We start from the raw sequence: 16,003 nt of genomic DNA, 5'->3' as shown, positions 1-16,003 counted from the left end.
TCATTTATCCAGATATAAGTTTTGAACTCCTAAAGAAGAGAAAGGAGTTCAATACAGCAAAGGCGATTTTATGGAAGAAAGGGTATAAATTTATACTAAAGCATCCAGCGGTATTGAAAATATTTATTCCAGGACAACAAAACAGACTATTCTCGGATCCAGAAGAAGCACGAAAATTTGCAGAACAATTACAAAAATAGACTGAGGGATGAAGACGGGTAATGAGAGTAAAAATGATCACGATTGATATGTATGTGGGTAAAGAGGTATAAGAGTGAATAGATACAATGTGCATACGTGAATGTATCTGTACTTAGAGGAAAATATAGATAGTATAGACAAGAATTAATAAGGGATGGTAATGGAATAGAGAGAATAAGGAGGGAATTAAAAGAGTGACCTTTGTTACATATGAAAAGCGAAATCTTTTCTGGGGGGGGCTGGGTGGGGGGGAATAGCGGTCACTGCAAAATCAGTTGACGCTTGCGAGTGGATTCGCAAACCCAAATGGAGAGGGGAGATGTGGTTGTCCGACAAGGGATAAAGGACAACTCAGGAGGGGAAGGGGAGATTGGGGATAAAGAAGATATAAATAGGAGAATAAGGAAGATGTTTGATGTTGTAGGAATGTTGTCTTATAAAGAGTTTAAAATAAGAAAACAGAAATGGAAAAGGAGGAAAGGTAATGATGGAAAAACGGAAAGAGAAGATAAACAAAGTATAAAATGGCTACACTGAACTATATGACTTTAAATATTAATGGAATACATAACCAAATTAAAAGGAAGAAACTACTAAATTTACTGAAAAAGGAAAAAATTGATATAGCATTTGTCCAAGAAACACACTTAACTGAATTGGAGCACAAGAAATTAAAGAGAGATTGGGTAGGACATGTAACAGCAGCATCGTATAATTCAAAAGCAAGAGGAGTGGCTATATTAATTAGTAAAAATGTGCCATTTAAAATAGAAGAGGAAATAATAGATCCAGCAGGGAGATATGTTATGATAAAATGTCAGCTCCTAAGTAACATAAAAAACAAAGAATTTGGAATTGATTTGGAGGATGCACAAAAAAGATTTGTTAAGATAGCCCTAGCCGTAGCAAAAAAATGTATTATGTCAACCTGGAAATTGGAAGATAATTTGAAAATACAACAATGGTATATAGAAATGAATAAATGTATTCCATTAGAAAAAATAACATATAGTTTAAGAAATAATATTGAAATATTCGAACAAATATGGCAGCCTTACATTAAATACAATAGCGAAAACCTACCGGGGACAAACATTACCTAAGTTGATGGAAGGAGAAGGAAAGAAAAGAATGGACTCAGTAGAATTTCTGGTGTAATTTTGTTGAATGACAACATTGTCTGACGGGTTTAATGCAACCTAGATTGTATACCTAAAATGGATGAGGGGGGGGGTGGGGGGTTGGCTTGGGAGGAGGGGGGGGGGGGAGAAAAAGTCACTGTATATGTGTGAAAAAGAAAAAGTGTATATCATGGCTAATGTGATTTATGGTGTGAAAAATAAAAAAATTTAAAAAAAAGAACAGACTGCGTTCCAGGTTTGTGAATGCGCGCCACCAGGAGCTTGAGGCAGCAGCTGAGGGCAGTGCGAAGGGGCAGTGCTGAGGCATGACTGAGGGTCACTGGACTGTTGGAGGGGAATGCCTGCTGGGGTTGAAGAATCAAATGGGCATTGAGCGCCATGAGACTGATGGCATTTGAGATGGCACTGAGAAAAAGCTGGACTATCTGAACGATAGTACTGAGAAAACTTGATGCTGTCGTAAAGACAGCTCAGATCGAGAAGCACAGTATCTAGGGACGGACACAGTATTGCAGCGACATCATTGAGGAAGGCCGCACAATGAGAAGGGCCCTACTGAGGGAGGAAGCCACTCTCCGTATGACTGTGTGGTGGGTTCTCTGCTTTGGGTGCGGCAGAGATGAGTCTCTGTCAGAAGGAGCGAACTGGTGGAAGGATTTATTGCTGGAAGTGTGCTTTCGGAACAACATCAGGAGGCAGACCTCTACGGCCAGAAGCGCTGTACTGACACCATTGCAAAATTACTGATTTATCATGGAGCGGGTTCTCAGAAAGTGCCGCACAGAATAATGGGCAGCACAGTGGGGACACAAAACAATCCGAGGTCAATAGTGAGGATGTATCACGGTACTGGATTGGAGACAATCAAGGTGTGCCACGCTGTTGATGGGTGACGCCAAAAGAATGTCACACTGTCAATCCATGACACTTGAATTGGTGGAGGGCCGTGCGAAGAGAACGCTGCATTTTCTCCGGGGAAGGTTCTTTTGGGATTAAAAAAAATGGATTGTGGCTAACAAGAAAAGCCATTCCCAAAGTACAAGCAAATAAAAGGACATGCAAGGAAGCAACAAATAAGTGGGAAGATAGGGACTGCGAAACTTTTAAAAGCGTGTAGAAGGCAACTAAGAAGGTGATTCGGAAGGAAAGGCAATTAGCAAATAATACACTAGGACACTAAAACGTTTGTAAGTACATTCAGAATAAACAGGAGACAAGAGTACATACAGGGCCGATATAAAATGACGCTGGAGACATTGTTCGTTTTATCGACTGCACTGGATAGGGAGTTGTGCAATGCACCAGAGGTGATAAGCGACTTTAGAATAAAGGAACCATAAGAGGGCAGTGATCATAAGGTGATTGAGTTCAATTTGAGAATTAACAAGGAAGATTCAACGTTAAAGAATTCAAAAAGTTTCTAGTCTGTAAATAACAAAAAAGTGATATTTAGGTATTTTAAATTTAATAATTATTCAAAAGAAGCAAGATTTTGGTCAACTGTAGATCCAGAAAAGATTGGATACCCAAGATTTACCATTGCGTAGAACCAATATCTTGGATCGAAGGGGGAAAAAATTGAATTACGTATAATAGGGCTGATCAATAAAAACCTATGATAACCAAAATGTTTTCTAAATTGAAACCAAATTCTCAAAGTGTGTTTAACTACAAAATCATCAGTTAACTTGGAAGCCAAAAAAGGAAAGGGTGCTCCAAATATCAAAAGGAGAGAATACATTTTAGTAAATTTAATCTCTAAGATTCTTTAACATTGAAGCTTCCGCAGGACTTAGATCTCAGTCTTATTTTGGAAGTATGTAATTTAAAACAAAATCATAAAGGATTGCTTTCAGCCCTCTACGAATTACTTTTAAGATCTAGAAATAGTTTCCTGGGTGCTATTAAGAAATTATGGGAACAAGAATTTCAACAACCATTTGCCAAAACTACACGGGATTCTATGTTGAAACGTGTTCACTCATCTTCTCTGTGTGAGGCATTCATTAATACAATTTAAAGTAATCCATTGAGCCCACTTTACCAAGGTTCAGTTAGCTAAATTTTATCCTAATATATCTACTAAATGTGATAAATGCATAACTGAGGAAGGTACTTTATAACATATGTTTTGTTTTATGTCTTGGTTATGTCCTTCACTCTTTAATTTCTGGCAAAGGGCATTTCACACTTTATCATTAGTTCCTGAGATTAACTTGACTCTTAGCCCTTTCTTAGCTATTTCTGGAGTGATTGGGCCAATGGATTTAACATTGATCTCTTCTCAATCCCATGTAATGGCCTTTGCTTCCCATCGCTAGAAGGGCCATTTTGCTTAGATGGAAAGATGCTGTCCCTCCCACTCATGTCCCTTTTCCACTGTCACCCTGTCCCAGGAATTAACTGGGAATTTACTGGGACAGGATCCAATGGAAAAGGAACACTGTCCAAACACTAACGCCAAATGATGTCATTTCATGCTGTGGATTAACCACCTCTACCCCTACTCATATCTCCAGTGTTTGCTAATGTCTGCGTGCTGATAAAACCAATTGAAAATGGACAACAGAAAGTCACCCATTTCAGGTTGAAGGTAGGTACTCCAGTCTCCTGGGATGAGTGTATTCAGTAAAAATGCAATTTGTATCCCAGTTAAGGATGGCTCAGTGGAAACAGCACAAAGGGCTTCCTATCCTGGACACTGCACAGCCCAATTAACGGGGATGCCAGTGGAAAAAGGGCCTACACTCAATGGTTGTCGGATGTGATAGCGTCTTGCTCTAGAAAAAAGTAGGTGTTATACTACTACAATGGATTTTAACTTTCTTTCCTTTTGGAGTTCTTTTCTCAATTATTTTCAAAATTTATAGATTAATTTTTTTCTTGACCTCATTGTTATTAATATTATTGGTAGTGGACTCCTTAACTTGGCATAGGATGGGACTAGATTCTTGGTTTACCAATATATGTTTTTGTTTCTTCCTTTCCTTTTTTCTATTTTAATAACATGGGTTCATATGTACTTTGATCACTGTTACTTGATATTTGTAATATGATATTAATTTACTTTATCATTATTATCATATGTACCTACATAATTTGTATATGTTAAAACCAACAAAAATATTGAAAAATAAGAGATTTAACAAGGAGAAGCTAAAGTCAGATGTGTTGGTATTTCAGTGGAGCAAGGGGAATTACAGTGGCATGAGAGAGGAAATGGCCAAAATTGATTGAAGCAGGCACCAGTAGGGAAGATGGCAGATCAGCAATGGATGGGAGTTTCTGCAAGAAATGGGGAATGTGCAGGATAAATATATACCAAATAAGAGGAAATAGTCCAATGGAAAAACATCATCACTGTGTCTGACTAGGGAAGTCAAAACTAACGTGAAAGCAAAAGAGAGGGCATACAACTAAACAAAAATTAGTGGAAAGAAGGAGGATTGGGAAGTTTTTAAAAAACTTATAGAAAATAATTAAAATGCTCATAAGGAGGGAAAAGATGAAGTATGAAAATAGACTAACAAATAACATTAGAAAGGATACAAAAAGCTTCTTCAAGTACTTAAAGAATACCATTGCTTTATTATCAGGCACGGATGGCAGTCTCTTCAATCTGAGGCGCCTGCAAGCTCACACCAAGACACAAGAGAAACTTGTCCGTGAACTACTCTTTGCAGATGATGCCGCTTTAGTTGCCCATTCAGAGCCAGCTCTTCAGCGCTTGACGTCCTGCTTTGCGGAAACTGCCAAAATGTTTGGCCTGGAAGTCAGCCTGAAGAAAACTGAGGTCCTCCATCAGCCAGCTCCCCATCATGACTACCAGCCCCCCCACATCTCCATCGGGCACACAAAACTCAAAACGGTCAACCAGTTTACCTATCTCGGCTGCACCATTTCATCAGATGCAAGGATCGACAATGAGATAGACAACAGACTCGCCAAGGCAAATAGCGCCTTTGGAAGACTACACAAAAGAGTCTGGAAAAACAACCAACTGAAAAACCTCACAAAGATAAGCGTATACAGAGCCGTTGTCATACCCACACTCCTGTTCGGCTCCGAATCATGGGTCCTCTACCGGCACCACCTACGGCTCCTAGAACGCTTCCACCAGCGTTGTCTCCGCTCCATCCTCAACATCCATTGGAGCGCTCACACCCCTAACGTCGAGGTACTCGAGATGGCAGAGGTCGACAGCATCGAGTCCACGCTGCTGAAGATCCAGCTGCGCTGGATGGGTCACGTCTCCAGAATGGAGGACCATCGCCTTCCCAAGATCGTATTATATGGCGAGCTCTCCACTGGCCACCGTGACAGAGGTGCACCAAATAAAAGGTACAAGGACTGCCTAAAGAAATCTCTTGGTGCCTGCCACATTGACCACCGCCAGTGGGCTGATAACGCCTCAAACCGTGCATCTTGGCGCCTCACAGTTTGGCGGGCAGCAGCCTCCTTTGAAGAAGACCGCAGAGCCCACCTCACTGACAAAAGGCAAAGGAGGAAAAACCCAACACCCAACCCCAACCAACCAATTTTCCCTTGCAACCGCTGCAATCGTGTCTGCCTGTCCCGCATCGGACTGGTCAGCCACAAACGAGCCTGCAGCTGACGTGGACTTTTTACCCCCTCCATAAATCTTCGTCCGCGAAGCCAAGCCAAAGAAAGAATCTTCTAATTTCCAGGTTGACATAATACATTTTTTTGCTACAGCTAAGGCTATCATAATAAATCTTTTTTGTGCTCCATCCAAATCGAATCCAACTTCTTTACTTCTTATATTACTTAGAAGAAAGATCTCTGGATTTTTTGGTATGTTGCTTTTGTGATTTTATTTAATACCTGGTTTAGATCTTCCCAAAATGTTTCCACCTTCTCACATGCCCAAATTGCATGTACTGTTGTTCTCGTTTCCTTGTTACAACGAAAACAGCTGTCTGATACTGTTGGGTCCCATTTATTTAACTTTTGGGGCATGGTGTATAGCCTGCGTAGCCAATTATATTGTATCATGTGTAACCTCATGTTTATTGTATTTCTCATAGTTCTGGAGCATAGCTTTTCCCATGTTTCATTCTTTATCTTTATGTTTAGATCTTGTTCCCATTTTTGTTTGGGTTTTCAGCTTGTTTCCTCATTCTCTTTCTCTTGCAGTTTGATGTACATGCTTGTTATAAATCTTTTAATTATCATTGTGTCTGTAATCACATATTCAAAATTGCTTCCTTCTGGTAACCTCAGTCTGCTTCCCAATTTGTCCTTCAAGTAGGTTTTCAGTTGGTGGTATGCAAACATTGTACCATGAGTTATTGCATATTTGTCCTTCATTTGTTCAAAAGATAATAATTTATTTCCCGAAAAACAATTTTCTATTCTTTTGATCCCTTTTCTCTCCCATTCTCTAAAGGAAAGGTTATCTATTGTGAAAGGGATTAGTTGATTTTGCGTCAATATTAATTTTGGTAGTTGATAATTTGTTTTATTCCTTTCTACATGAATCTTCTTCCAAATGTTGAGCAGATGGTGCAGTACTGGTGAATTCCTATGTTGCACCAGCTTTTCATCCCACTTATATAGTATATGTTCAGGTACCTTCTCCCTTATTTTATCTAGCTCTAATCTGGTCCAATCTGGTTTTTCCCTTGTTTGATAAAAATCTGATAGGTATCTTAATTGTGCTGCTCTATAATAATTTTTAAAGTTTGGTAGCTGTAAGCCCCCTTGTTTGTACCATTCTGTTAATTTATCTAGTGCTATCCTCGGTTTCCCCCCTTTCCATAAGAATTTCCTTATTGTTTTCTTCAGCTCATTGAAGAATTTCTGTTAAGGGAATTGGTAACGATTGAAATAGGTATTGTATCCTTGGGAAGATATTAATTTTAATGCAATTTACTCTTCCTATCAGTGTTAGTGGTAAGTCTTTCCAATGTTCTAAGTCATCTTGTAATTTCTTCATTAATGGCTGATAATTTAGTTTGTATAGATGGCCTAGATTATTATCTAGTTGTATACCTAAATATCGAATTACTTGTGTTTGCCATCTAAATGGTGATTCTTTCTTAAACTTTGTGAAATCTGCATTATTCATTGGTATTGCTTCACTTTTATTTGCGTTGATCTTGTACCCCGATACTTCTCCATATTCCTTCAATTTCTTATGTTATTCTTTTATTGATATTTCTGGTTCTGTTAAATGAATAAATGTATTCCATTGGAAAAAATAACATTCAATTTAAGAAATAACATCACAGTATTCAAACAAATTTGGGAACCGTACATGGAACACAACAGAGAAGTCCTACCGCGGACCTCCACCACCTAAAATGACAGAAGGAGAAGAAGACGAAGTGAACTGACCCAGTATGTAAAAGTAGAAGACACAAATTTCTTGTTTATTTTCATTGTGTGATGACATTGTTTAATGTATCATATAGGTTGAACGTTGAGTAGGTTGGGGGGGGGGGTGAAGGAGAGAGGGAAGGAAGGGGGGAAAAAGGGGAGAAAATAACACTGTGTATATTCAAGAGGAAAATGTGTGTATTTTGGTTAGTATGGTTCATAGTGTGAAAAATAAAAAAAGTTTTTTAAAAAGTACTTAAAGAATAAAAGGGAAGTGAAAGCAGAAATAGGGCAACTCGAAAATGACCCTGGAGAATAAAAACGGGAGATAAGAAGATGGCCAAAGAAAAACACAGATCATTCATCTTAGAAGTGCCCCTCTTGATAAAAGCCGATATGATCAACTTCCAACGTTCCAAAGAGAAAAGCGTTGACTATTTAGTCTTTGCTTGAAATGAAAGCGTTTTAATCCTGATATTTTTTGTAAATCTTTTATGTTGTCTTCATAGATAAATGGGATCCTTCCCATAGCGAGAATGCCAAACACACACACACACACACACACACACACGCCTCAAGTACACATACACAAAATTCATAAACTTTTTTTTCTGCTCGCCGAAAAATTGTGCAATTAGCTCGTTCACCACAAGGAACAAGACCATATGGAGAGCTACTTAATTCACCAAGCTGCAGTGCACTCAGAAGAGACTGCCACATACTAACTGAGCGCCCTGACCTTCAAGATTGTGTAAGGGGGTTTCCCATAGTCGTGATAAATGGGCTGTTTGGATGAGAGGGTTAAACGCTGCTTGAGCTTTGCCACCTGCCTCATCGATTGCTTCGGGTTCGCTGGTGTTGTTACAGGCTGGCCTTCTCTCGTGTATGTGCTGAAAAGGGAGCAGTATTTCGCCGAGCTCTGTGAGATCTCGCATAACACCAGCCGTCCTGGGGCTCCAAATTCCACAGGTGATTGTGAATTCGTGACGCCCTAGTGAAACGGAAAGTGTGAGTGAGATCGAGCCGTGCTGTTCACTAGTGGTGGTAGAGATACAATGGTAGTGGAAGAGCGAGAAAACTACGGTTTCCCGCATTCGCCTTTGACTCTCTAAAATTTTCTCACTCTCCTTTTGTTTATATCTCTCTCTCCTCCCACATCTCTTTCCCCCACAACTCATTTCAATACTCTTCCCTTTCGTTGCCCACCTACCTTTCCTCGTCAATTGCGTCCGTTTTACTTGTGTTCTCTCTCTCTCTCATATACAGACACCATCTACTCTCGCTAACATTCCCAATATCCATCCTTCGTTAACCTATTTTACTTGTTTCTATCTCCCCACGAACTCCCTCCCTCATCCTTTCTGGCTATTACCCTCTTTATTCCTCACTGTCTGCCCAACCCTCCTTTCTCTACAGTCCTCTCTTGCTCAGCCTTTCATCAATCTGTCCCTTTCTTCTATTCTAAGCCTCCCTCTCTTACGGTGCAACCTGCATCGTCTCCTCCCTTTACCCTGCCTGTCTCCCTCAAGCGCTTTATCCAGTCTCCAGCCCTCTCCTTGCCCGATTCTTTCCTCTCGTTCGTTTCTCATCCTGTATTTCCTCTTCGTTAGTCTCTCTCTCTTGTCTCAGTTCTACAGGATGACCACTTCACGTTCATTTTCACCATCGCCTCTTCCATTATGAACATAGCATCCGTTGGCTCCGGCCTCCCAGTGTTCCAGTTGTGGGTTGTTGATTGGGGGTGAGTGGCAGCCAGTAGAGGCGAGGTTCACGTGGTGGGGGCAAATCAAACAAAGGCACATGGGTGCTGAGAATGATCCTCCTCATTGAGATGACCGGCAGATACAGCAATGAATGACACTGATAAGTAAAGTGGATGGAAACACACACAAAAAAAGTCAAGGGCAATGGCGGGGAACGAGGTAGAAGGAAGAATGGAATACGTCAGAATGCCCTTAATTGGCTTCAATACAGTAACTGGAATGGGACGCTATCCTCTAGCCTGGGACATTGTGGTCCGCGAATTCTTCCCTCCTTCGTTAAGCTGTTAGCAAACTTTTATGCTTGGCAAAAGTGATACGTATTTGGGAGTGGACTTTCGGTGGCAGGAGTGGGAAAGGTGTGATTGGGGAGGAGGCGAAAATGGCCACCCTGCCTCATGTATCTGCATTCCGATTTCGGATTTGTATTTTCACAGATCTATCTACACTGCGGCTACCCTGATGATTGCTTTCTCTACTGCCGGTGAGTCTGGGAGAGGGGGCCCGGCGGTCGAGGGGTGAGAGAGAGAGAGAGAGAGAGAGCGAAAGAGGGGGGAGACGAATTTTCCTTGCCTCTGAAGTTAGACCGAGTTTGTGAATACATTAACTGACCCAGCTTCACTTCTTAAATTAATTACCCTGCAGTCACCCGGTTCATCTCTAGTGGCCAACCAAGATTTCGAAATCTCTGTCAGGATGCAGGATTAATGGTTAAAGCTGAAATGTTTAATGGGAACAGAGGGTGATGAGAGTGTGAAACGAGCTGCCAACGGAGGTCGTGCATGGGTATTCTATTTTGACATTTAGGACACCATTGGGTAGTTCCATGGATTGAAAATGTATTGCGAGAGCCCGTGTGTAGTTCGATGGGACTAGGAAGAATCAATAGTTCCGTCTGAACGCATTGCAGATGCCAGGCACTTGCTTTTAAACAAAGGTCCCATTGTTCGGAAGAAGCGATTGAGAACAGATGAATTTTATAATGAATGTATAAATATAATTTAAATACACCAGTGAAACAGGCCATTTCAGCCTTCGACCTTATGCCACCCATTCCATCCATGTCTCCAATTTACCTTTTGACTCGAACGTCTTTTGAACTTGCGAGGAAACCCAGGCGGTTAGGGGAGAACGTACAAATTGCTCGCAGACAGCGGTGGATTTGAAGCAGGGTGGCTGCCGCTGTATGGCGTTTCATTAACCGCCGCCCTAACCAGACCACTCTAATGGTGTTGCAGTGTTGAACATTTAAATCCCATCACACCAGTAGATTTTCTCTGTCTCCTTTTCAGCATCGTCAACGCTGTTGTTCCCTGCACTCTCTATGCTTGGAATCGGCGGAATTTCCTTCTTGATAACTGTAATGTAAGCTGAACATATTCCTAAGGACGGAACGGGAAAGTCTGTAATTGTAGTGAAAACACAGAAACGTGGAGAGTTCATCCACCATATGAGTTTTCCCCGTATTCCTCTGTCTCCTTGGGCCATTCAGTATAATTCCCCTCTCCAGCTAGTCCGACGTTTACTGCTAAGACAACCAGCCCCATTCCATATATCGGCAGAGTGAATGTATAGCTCCCGATACATTACCTACCCTCGCAAATACAGAAACCAATATTGGTCTCTTCTCTCGAGATATTGTCTTACTAGTATCCAATATTATGAAGCCTCCCTGCCCCACTAACCAAATCCCCTGGCAATGGATGTGAGTAAAGGTCTGACTGCAGGAGGATTTGACAGCACGCAACCGCTCTGAATTCGAAACATTGTGCCTTTCACTTTGTACCACCCTTCTCATCTTGACAATGTTGAACTTCGTCTACGCTGTGTTGGACACTCCTTCGGTATGGACACTGAGACTTCGCTGCCCACTTTACAAAAGGGGTGACCTTTGCTCCTTTTCCCATTGCGCTGTGTTCCCTCGACGTCACCAGGTTTGTCCTGGGACCCTTGATCGTTGTGATTTTTATGAATGATTTGGACGAAGAATTAGAGGGTGGATCAGTACATCTGCATATGATACATCGGTTGAATGTGTTATGGATACGCAGAAGGTTGTGATAGATTATGGGAGGATGTAGATAGGTCGCAGAGTTGGGCGGAAAAGTATCAGATGGAGTTGAATCCGGCTAAGTGTGAAGTGATGAACATTTGAAGGTCGAACTTTTATTTTGCTTTCTAATTTTTTTTTCACACTATGAACCATATTAACCTTAATACACACAAACATTTCCCTCTTGAATATACAGTGTCATTTTCTCCCCTTTTCCCCCCACCTTCCCTCCCTCCTCCAAACCCATTAAACGTTCAACATATACAATACAATAAACCCATTAAACAATGTCATCACACAATGAAAATTAACAAGAAAATTGTGTCATTTACTTTTACACACTGGGTCAGTTCATTTAATCTTCTTCTCATTCTATCATTTTAGGGGGTGGAGGTCCATGGTAGGACCTCTCCATTGTGTTCCATGTATGGTTCCCAGATTTGTTCAAATAATGTGACTTTATTTTTTAAATTACATGTTATTTTTTTCCAATGGAATACATTTATTCATTTCCATGTACCATTGCTGTACTCTCAGGCTCTCTTCCGATTTCCAAGTTGATATTATACATTTTTTTTTGCTACAGCTAAGGCTATCATAATAAATCTTTTTTGCGCTTCATCCAGTTTGAGGCCTAATTCTTTACTTCTTATATTACTTAAAAGAAAGATCTCTGGATTTTTTGGTATGTTGCTTTTTGTGATTTTATTTAATACCTGATTTAGATCTTCCCAAAACTTTTTCATTTTCTCACATGCTAAAATTGCATATATTGTTGTTCCCGTTTCCTTCTTACAGCGAAAACATCTATCTGATAATGTTGGATCCCATTTATTTAACTTTTGGGGCGTGATATATTGCCTGTGTAACCAATTATATTGTATCATACGTAACCTCTTGTTTATTATATTTCTCATAGTTCCGGAGTATAGCTTTTCCCATATTTCATTTTTTATCTTTATATTTAGATCTTGTTCCCACTTTTGTTTCGGTTTATAGCTTATTTCATCATTTTCTTTCTCTTACAGCTTGATGTACATGTTTGTTATGAAGGTCGAACTTGAAGGCGGAATACGATGTTAATGGCAGGATTCTTTACAGTGTGGTGGGATATTCAGGTTCAGGTCAATAGACCCCTCAAGGCTGATGCTCAAATTGATGAGGTGATGAAGAAGGCAGATGTGCGCTGTCCTTAATTAGTCGGGAGATTTAATTCAGGGAGCCGTGAGGTAATTTTGCAGCTCAATACAACTTTCATTAGACCACACCTGAAGTGTTTCATTCATTTCTGGTGGCGTCATTACAGGGTGCATTAGGTGCTTTAGAGAAGACGGTTGCCAGGATGTTGTATGGTTCGACAACATGAGGAATGAAGCAAGGCTGGCAGAGCTTGGGGTTTTCTCTTTGGAGCGATGGATGAGACGAGTCTCAGTAGAAAATTATGAAGGGCTTGGATTTTTTTTTTACAGGTGACAATAACCACACCCAGAAAACATTGGTTTAAGGTGAGTGGAGGGAAGTTGAGAGGAGATGGTAGAGATAAATATTTTACACAGAGTGGTAGTGCCTGGAATGCATTAAGGTTAGGGCTGTGGAGGGTAGTGCAAAAGGGAAATATGAATGGCTCTCAGATTAGAATATGGATCTAAAAATAAGGGATAATTGGTGTGAGGTAGAAAAGATTTACATCAGTCGGCACAGCGTCTTGAGCTCAAGGTCCTGTGTTGGGCTGTGATATTCTATGTTGGACTAGCTGTCTCTTCTCCCTGCTCCATGAGTATTGCCAACATTGTAGTGTTCTATGCAGCCTTCGCACATCCCCATATTTGTCAATCTGAGGCAGAGGTACCTTCAATACCACACATGTAATGCTCCCAAATTATGTGTAGTGCATGTTGAAAGAATCAAAGACTTGTTGATCCAAACCAAGGCTTTTATTAACCAAAAGACATGTAGGTCGACCAATCCAGAATGATCTGGGTCTGGCTAGGAGCAACCCTTTAGCCAGTAGGTGTGGCTACACTCTCAGCCAATCACAACCATCCTATACTACAATATACACATATCTATATTGGTGATAGAATCCGTACCATCGCATTCACCCCTTCTTTGAGAACTGATCCTGGGGTGAATGGAGGGCTGTAAAAATAAAAAAAGGGGGGGGGGCAGAGAGAGAGACTGGTGGGAGGTTAGGGGCTGTCATGGTCAGCGGGCCTGATCATCCAGCATGACCGCCTTTGTGCTGGGATTGGGGCCGATGGAGTCATGTTACTGGTGGGCTCATTGGATGTGTGCCCCGTCTCACTCAATTCCCCAACGGCATTGTCGACAGGCTGGCCTAAGTTGTTGCCACTGCCACTGGTGGGGTGGTGCTAATCCCTCTGTTCAATATGTGACCTAGGGGAGAAGGATTTGGAGGAAGTTGGGTTGGGAGCAATGCCGGGCTCCATCCGGCTTGGGCTAGGTCCCTTACCGACACTGTGTCCATCCGCCCATCCGGGTATTCAATGTATGCGTAATGCGGATTCTCAGTCAACCAATTGGTCATTCTTTGAGTACCAGACATGGCATTGCAGGAGGACAGGTCTGGGAACCTTGAGCCATGCCACCACCATGGTTGTTTCCGATTCGGATTTCCTTGGGAAAAAGAACATCCTTTCATGGGGAGTGGCATTCGTCGTTGTGCATAGGAGGGAGTGGATGGAGTGTAGGGCACTAGTGAGTACGTCCTGCCAGTGAGCGGTGGAGAGGCCTTTGGACCAGAGGGAAAGCATGACCACTTTCCAGATGATGGCATTCTCTCTTTCAACCTGCCCATTACCACGTGGGTTATAGGTGGTGGTCCTGCTCGAAGCAATACCATGCTCCAGGAGGTACTGCTGCAGCTCAGCACTCATAAACGAGGCTCCCCGGTCACTGTGGATGTAACTGGGGTACCCGAAGATGCTGTACAAGGCCTCTATGACTGAGGAGGCGGTCATGTCCAAGCAGGGCACAGTGAATGGGAAGCGAGAGTACACATTAATCACCATAAGAATGTAGGTGTTATGGTTGGTCGACAGTAGGGGCCCCTTGAAGTCCATGCTTGGACTTTCAAATGGCCAGGTGGTTTTGATGATGTGAGTGTTTCTCCAGGTAGAAGAAGGGGCTTGCACTCAATGCACACCATGCAGACTCGGGTCATGGAGCAAATCTCCTCGACCATGTAGGGCAGGTTGAGGGCCTTAACGAAGTGCGTGAACCTAGTGACCCCCGGATGACAGAGCTCTGTGTGGAGTCTCTGCAGCCTGACCAGTTGTATGTTGGCGCAAGTCCCCCTGGAGAACGCGTCTGGTGGGTTGTTGAGCTTACCAGGCTGGTACAGTATGTCATAATTGAAGATGGAGAGTTCGATTTTCCACCTAGAAATCTTATCATTCTTGATCTTACCTCATTGGGTATTGCTAAACATGAAAGAGACCGTGCATTGGTCAGTCAGCAGTGTAAAGCGCCTGTCAGTGAGGTAGTGCCTCCAACGACATACTACTTCAACTATGGCCTGGGCCTCTTTCTCAACAGAGGAATGTCGGCTCTCAGGGCTCTGGAGGGTCCTGGAGAAGAAGGCCAACAGCTGGCCAGCTTGGTTCAAAGTGGCCGCCAGTGCAAAATTGGATGCATCGCTCTCTACTTGGAATGGAATGGACTCATCAATGGCGTGCAGCATTGCAGCAGCGATGTCCGATTTGATGCAGTTGAAAACCACTCTGGCTTCAGTTGACAGGGGGGAAGGAGGTGGTCTTGATAAGTGGCCGTGCCTTGTCGGCATAGTGTGGAACCCATTGGGTGTAGTACAAAAAGAAACCCAGGCAGCATCTGAGTGCCTTTTGGGTGTGGGGGGGAAGGGTGGCAGGTCCATGAGGGGATGCATGTGGTCAGGGTCCAGCATTACCACCCTGTTCTCCATCACGCAACCTAGAATTGCAAGCCGAGTGGTCCAGAAGACGCACTTGTCAAAATTGTAGGTTAAGTTCAGCCAAATCGCAGTCTAAAAAAATTTCTTAAGGTTGGCATCATGATCCTTCATGTCATGGCCACAGATGGTGACATTGTCCAGATACAGGAAAGTAGCTGTTAGCCTGTTCTGGTCTACCATCCGGTCCATTTCCGCTGGAAAACTGTGACGCCATTCGTGACCCCAAAGGGTACCTGGAGGAATTGGTACAGCTGCCCGTTCACTTCGAAAGTCGTGAAAGGTCGGTCTTGTTGGCGGATCAGGAGCTGGTGATAGGCTGAACATAGGTCAATGGTGGAGAACACACGGTATTGGGCGATCTGATTCACCACATCTGTGATCTGTGGGACGAGGTACGCATCCAGAAGCGTGAAGTGATTGACTGTCAACCACCATCTGCAGCTTCTCCCTGTTTTTAACAACCACCACCTGGGCCTCCGGGGACTTGAGCTGGGTTCAATAATGCCCTTGTCCAGCAGTCTGCGTACCTCGCTTGTGATAAATTTCCTGTCCT

Source organism: Narcine bancroftii, chromosome 1 (assembly GCF_036971445.1).
Source record: "Narcine bancroftii isolate sNarBan1 chromosome 1, sNarBan1.hap1, whole genome shotgun sequence".
Lineage (NCBI taxonomy): Eukaryota > Metazoa > Chordata > Chondrichthyes > Torpediniformes > Narcinidae > Narcine > Narcine bancroftii.
Note: the sequence above shows the minus strand (reverse complement) of the source record.